General features: G+C 42.7%; 1 long non-coding RNA gene across 1 annotated transcript; it reads left to right on the plus strand.

Annotated features, from left to right (window-relative positions):
• The first annotated feature begins 406 nt into the window (after window positions 1–406).
• Window positions 407–2,644, plus strand: LOC122052093. Its single transcript, XR_006131809.1, has 2 exons — window positions 407–654; window positions 2,428–2,644. It is a non-coding gene; the product is annotated as an uncharacterized LOC122052093 (long non-coding RNA).
• The last annotated feature ends 4,089 nt before the right edge of the window (window positions 2,645–6,733 follow it).

Genomic DNA, 6,733 nt, shown 5'->3' on the forward strand with positions numbered 1-6,733 from the left:
GGAAGGCTACTCGAGGAGAAGGTCAGAAGTTGGGTTCGGGTGAGCCCTATTCCGGATGACCGAGATCACCCAAGCTAACGGAGCCGGATAAGAAGACTCGAATCGAGACGAGCAGAACCGGAGCTATAAGGTCTCCCAAGCATTAATTAAGGAATTAAATTAAAAATAATAATAATAAATTAAGGTCTCACGAGCACAAATAAATTTCTACAATTTTTGAGAATTTCTCGGGATTTAAAATGAAATGGTATGACATATTTTAAGGGGATAGAACTATTAAGCTTAGGGAAGTATATGATGCTCAATTAAGTTAGGAGTTGATTAAGCTTAATTACAGAAGATTAGGATTTAATTAACCTATGTATATATATTAACCTAGATATATAAACCTAGCTTACAAGATCCTCACGGACGACTCCCTCAAAATCACCGACTCCTGCTTCACTCCGCCATCCGCGACGGAACTCCTCACCGGGCGCCGAGCTTCGGCCGATCAACGTCCACACGCCGGCGAGCTACGAGGGACATGGCGACCGGGCACAAGGACTTTCGCATACTCCCTGTCGGCGCGACCTCACCGGCTAGGGATTTCGATGGTGACACGAGAAGGGAAAGACAAGTTCATTTTTATATGATGGTATGGGATCCGTGGAGGTAAGGATAGTAACCTAGGAGAGGATGTTATGTTTGCTTAGGATGATCGATTGATTGAATGAATCGCGATCGGATTTTCTTGTGCTGTTCTTATTCTATCGGAGACTTCTCCTCGGTTCCTACGATGGATTAGGGCTTTGTAATTGAATCGGGTTTTGCTTGGGGTTCTCATGATAGCTTCTGGATTTCCGGTTGGTTTTAGGAGTTGTAATTGGTTTTCTGGAGGTTTTGCTCTGCTCGATAGCTTGGTTTTTCTTATGCTTCATCGGAAAGGAATGGATTCCTGATGGCTGATCGATTTTTGGGATAGAGGAATTTAGCTTTGGGCGTGAACGGGGTATTCTAGCACAGATTTGGGACCTAGGACGAATTCATTGTTGCGTTGTTTCATGTCGGCAATTCAGAGGTCTCGGCAAAGCTATTGTTGTACTAGCTTGTTCTTCCCTCACTACCTCCGATTCTAGTGGATGAAGCTTCGATTGATGATGTTCTAATTTTTTTTCCTTCCTTGCTTCCGAAGGAGTTGGACCGATTGCTAGTGCTATAGGCCTTGATCGGAGATACTGTGGTTTTATTTCTCTATTGCTTTTGAAATGTTGGATTGATTTGGAAGTCGTGGATTCAAGTTGGAGTGTTCTGTTCTTCGGTTAGCTGTGATTTGGTGTTGGTTCTTTTGAAAGGGTTGTAGTTTTGTGATTGAATTCAGCTTCCAGTCGCCGATTAGGCATTTGTGTTTGTAATCGTTGTCGTTCTGTTTTTTTTTTTTGCAATTACTCGAGATCAGGTCAGTATATTTGGTTTTTGATCGGTTTATCACATGACCGTTGAATTTCGGAATCAGGATTTTGATGATTTGGTTGGTTGGTTGATGTTTTGTTCCCTTCTAATGTTCAGGGAAGCTACAGACAGAATGTTGATGACTTTGTTTATCTATTGTTTATGTAATGCTGGATTCAATTCGTTGTGATTTTGTTCATTGAAAGGCAACAGACTTGTGTGGCTTTTGGGAATTGATTTTGGTAGATTTTAGTGCGTCTCCAAGGTGATTCCATGTTCCTTGTGGGTTCTAAAAATTCCAGGATAGTATAGTTTGTTTGAAGTTTGATTCGAGGGTCATCTTGGCTTATATTGAGTCAACTGCAACCTTGTGGTTCTTGCTTCTTGTGATGATTTCGGATTTCATTTCCTTTTAATAGAACCATGACACCAATATGTATTGGTTGTTTCCTTTCAAGTATTATTATATGTTTAGGTGTTGAATTTCCATGTCGTATCACTCTCTTTCATGGATGCATGATTCTGTTGTCTTCTTTTAAGGTTGGTATGTTTATAGAATGAATGGAAGGTGCTATTGTTATAGTATAACGTGGGTTGTTTATGTTTCTTTTTATATGGGTAATTGGATGAGTATGAGCATATGTGGTGACAGTACGGATTGGATGCCCCGGGATGAGCTCCGGGGAGGGCCCTTCCAAACATGACTGATACTGTAATTTATTGTTAGCTTCGGCTATATGACTGCATGTTCTGTAGGAGGTACCTCCAGGGTCATGAGACTATTTGACTGACTCTATTAGTGGTTACCGGATATGTGACATATTCATCCTTATTAGCTATGTAGGAACTTTTACATATCGTACCCTTCTTCGGTTTACTGTATTTGAGTTAAGTTATATGCCTACTAGTTACTATTTCTGCTAATTTATGGATGTCATGTTATTCATATAAGATTGTACTTGCTGGGTCCGTAGACTCATGATGCCTACATTACAGATGAGGATGTCTCCCAAGATATGACAGAAGGCCTACGGATGGAGTAGACGAGGAGGCGGGATAGACGTATGGTACTGTCCAAAAGCCTAGGAGTGCAGAGCATACTGGTTTCATTGCGAGAGATTTTTCTTCATTATTTGTGAAGAGGGATGTTTGGGGAATTATTGCCCTCATTCATTAAACTCTTGTTTGAGATGCAGTCATTTTCATTGGTTAAGATGGTTCTTTTTGATGGGATTGTACTGTGGTTATCTACATAGCAGTTGACGAGAGGATAGTTTAAAAAAAAAAATTGAGGGATAATCTAGGGATGTTTCAGGAGTAGAGGAACCAGACCGTAAAAAGTCAACCTTGTTGACTTTTGTGGTCCAGGCGCCCGGAGCCTATAGAGTCCGGGCACCCGCAACCCAAAGTTTATCACAAGTGACGTGGACGTTGATCGACGCGTCGGGGATAGAATTCTATCCCACTCCAGGCGCCCGGAACTCTTCTAGGTGCTCAGAACAGTGGTATAAATGTAGCGTTGATTTCAACAGTTAGAACAACAACTTGTAATTCCATTCTTTCTGTTCTACTTTTGTTTATAAGCTGTTAACGTTGTAAGAGGCTATTCCGCCCAAAGGAAATCTTCAGAAAAGTGCGCTTCATTTTCCTTGAATTAGTAATCTTCTGATTGAAAACCAAGTAGTTCCTCTTGTGTCTATTTCTTTTTAATTAGTCTCTATTTTTACTTACAAGTGTTCTTATTCAAGCTATAAGTCGAAAAAGGGTTGATTTGTTTTTGTAGGACAATTCACCCCTCCCCTCTTGCCAGCCACCAAGGGACCAACAAGTGGTATCAGAGTGAGGACGCTTTAGAAGGACTAACCGTCGACCGAAGCAAAGAAACCAATGGCTGGACCAAGCATCGTTCCACCTAAATTCGAGGGAGACTTCGCATATTGGAAATGTCAGATGAAGGTATTCCTAAAAATAGACTTTGAAATTCGTTTAATAATCAAGTACGGTTTCGTAGCTCCTACGAATCAAAATGGAGAGGAGAAGGAAGAGAGTCTTTGGATGAAGAAAGAACAAAACGATTCCGTAGCAAATAACCGAGTAGAATATCACTTGCTGAGTGTGCTGCTGCCTCAAGAAGTCAACCGCATCGGAAGCTACTCGTCGGCCAAAGGACTTTGGGAAAAATTCTTGGAACTCCACAAAGGCACATCCGAAGCTAAGCTCGCAAGAAGAGACATACTTCGGAACAAACTAACGAATATTCGTCTGGAAAGAAGTGAGAAGGTAGTCGATCTACACGCGAAGGTAAAAGAAGTAATCACCGGACTCGAAAACCTCGGTGAAATGGTAACCAACCAGGACACGATACGCTACACACTCAATGCTTTTCCCAGGACTCCAGAATGGACCTCAATAATCGATGTCTACTATATCTCAAAGGACTTAGAGGTAAGTACCCTAAAGGAACTCTTTTCTTCTCTAGAATTACATGAAACTAGATGTGCAGGGACAACAAAAGACTCAAGCCAAATTATGGCACTAAATGCAACCAAGAAGGATGCACCCGAGTCAGACTCAGAAGAAGATCAAGAAGCGCTTATATGGTAAGGAATTTTAGAAAATTATTTAGATCTAATAAATTTAAAGAAATACAGAATAAGAAAAATTCAAGAAATAGAAGAAGGGTCCGATGTTAGTGTCAAAAGGAATGACACTTAAAAGAGGACTGCCCAGAACTGAAAAAGGAAAAAAGGCAAGATGCCCAAGTAAAACAAACACAAGACTTTAACTGCTACTTGGGACGACAACTCTTCATCAGAATTAGAAATAAGAGAATATGCTGGGCTAGCACTGATGACAAACCATGAAGAGCAAAGCACCTCAAAAGCTAGCATCGTTGAAGGGAGAGTGACTTCAGATGAATGCAGCGAAGCAGAGGGGAAGTCAGGCTTCAAGTCTGATATGATAAGTGAGGTATGCCTCTTACCTCCTGATCAACTTTATTTTGGTATTAGGTCTATGGCAAAATCTATATACAAGTTAAAAAGTAAAAATAATAAATAAAAAAAAATGAAAACTTAAAAATAAAAAGAATTTTAGCAAAATCATGTTTGATAGAAGATTTTGAAAAAGTAAAACTTGAAAAATACTAAATTAAAGGAATAAATAGATAACTTAAAAAATTCTGCATGTCCAAATGTTTCTATTTTTAGAAACTATATATAGAGGATTAAACTAGTATTATAGATTTCACAAAGGACAGATCAGAAAAATAACAAAAGCCTATATTCCTAAAAAATGTTAGGATCGTCGTACTCGGCTAGAGAGGGGGGGGTGTGAATAGCCGACCCCAAATTGCTCGTTTCTTCCTACGATTAGGGTTAGCGCAGCGGAAATAACTAAATAGAAACGTAAAAAGGAAAGATCAAACCTCAAACTCGAACTCGACGATGTAACGAGGTTCGGAGATGAAACTCCTACTCCTCGGCGTGTCCGTGAGGTGGACGAAACCTATCAATCCGTCGGTGGATGAGTCCTCGGAAAATCAGCTAATAAGAACTCCTTCTGGGTGGAGAAACCTCGCCACAATGTCTTGCAACAGCAAGATAAACAGGAGTACAAGAATACAGCAAGAAACTAAGTACAATACAAAAATGTAATAACCCTAGCTTGCCTTCTCGTCGACTGGATGAAGCAGCAACTTCACGGGAATCCAACCACAGCAGCAACTGTCCAGTTGAAGTCCCAGCCGAGGGAAGCTCACGCGAAGCTTCAGCGAAGAAGAGCTCAACAAAGCTCAAGCAGAAATACTTCAGCAGTCAGTAGGAAGAAGAGGAAGAAGAAGAAGTATGTTCTGTAGTGCCTCTCGATCCTTTTATAACCTCTGATATCCTGAGCCAACCTGCGAACCTGCAAGGCAAAAAGGCCAGAACACAGAAGCCCGAAATAGCCTAGCCGTTGAGTCACAACGGCTAGGCCTGATCGGTCCAAGGTGCTGCTGATCGGTCATGGGGACCGATCAGAGCTTCCTCCGATCAGTCCCTGTGCGGACCCTGATCGGTCCCGGGACCGATCAACATGCATGTCCTTCCTTTTCTCCCGAACTTCTTGCCTTCGATCGTTGTTTCGACGGTCCGCAGACCGATCGATAACACTCGATGAGCTACCGTTTGTTACTTGATCGGTCACCGCACCGATCCGGATCTCATGTATCCGGATCGATCCACCGATCGATCCGAGCTTTTTTGCCCAAACCAAGTCCCAAGCCTTCCAAACCAACATCCGGTCAACCTTGACCTCTTGGTACATCATGCTTAGCATCCGGTCACTCCCTTGACCTGCTAAGACTCCCCACCAAGTGTCCGGTCAATCCCTTTGACCCACTTGGACTTTTCTCTTCGTGTCAAGTATCCGGTCACTTCCTTGACCTACTTGACCTTCTCAACACCAGATGTCCGATCACCCTCGATCCATCTGGATTTTCCCCTGCTCGGCTTCACTCACCAGGACTTTTACCTAGCTTCACTCACTAGGATTTTCACAACTGCCTGACTTCACTCACCAGGACTTTCCCACTGCTTGGCTTCACTCACCAGGACTTTCCCGTATGCCTGGCTTCACTCACCAGGACTTTCCACATCCGGTCCAGAGAACGAGCTACCGAGCCCTCTCTGACCACAGTTCGGGGAACGAGCTACCGAGCCCTCTCCGACTTCCATCCGGTCCAGAGAACGAGTTCCCGATCCCTCTCTGACCACAGTCCGGAGAACGAGCTACCGAGCCCTCTCTGACTTCCCATGTGCCAAGCTTCCTTACTTGGACTTCTCCGTGCCAAGTCTCCACACTTGGACTTTTCCCGTGCCAAGCTCCCTGCTTGGACTTTTCACCATGCCAAACTCCCTGCTTGGACTTTTCACCATGTCAAACTCCCTGCTTGGACTTTTCCCATGCCAAGCTCCCTGCTTGGACTTTTACCGTGCTAAGCTCCCTGCTTGGACTTTTCCGAGTCATGTCAACTCACCTCGGGTCAACCAGGTCAACATTGACCACGGGTTGCACCCACAATCTTCCAAGCTTGTATCCTTGTAAAACATTAAGATACAACTTTTCTGTTCACGTCAAACATTGTCAAACATAACTCGTCAAACATCAAAACACAACTCGAGTCAAGTTAACTCGAGTCTAGTCAACCAGGTCAACCTTGACCTAAGGTTGCACCAACAGAAAATACCTGATTAACCCTGTAGGAAGGAACTTATATTGAGTTCCAAAAACTTATTTAAATCAAAAGTGAAATTAGACTTAG

This window comes from Zingiber officinale, chromosome 3A, assembly GCF_018446385.1.
Source record: "Zingiber officinale cultivar Zhangliang chromosome 3A, Zo_v1.1, whole genome shotgun sequence".
Classification (NCBI taxonomy): Eukaryota; Viridiplantae; Streptophyta; class Magnoliopsida; order Zingiberales; family Zingiberaceae; genus Zingiber; species Zingiber officinale.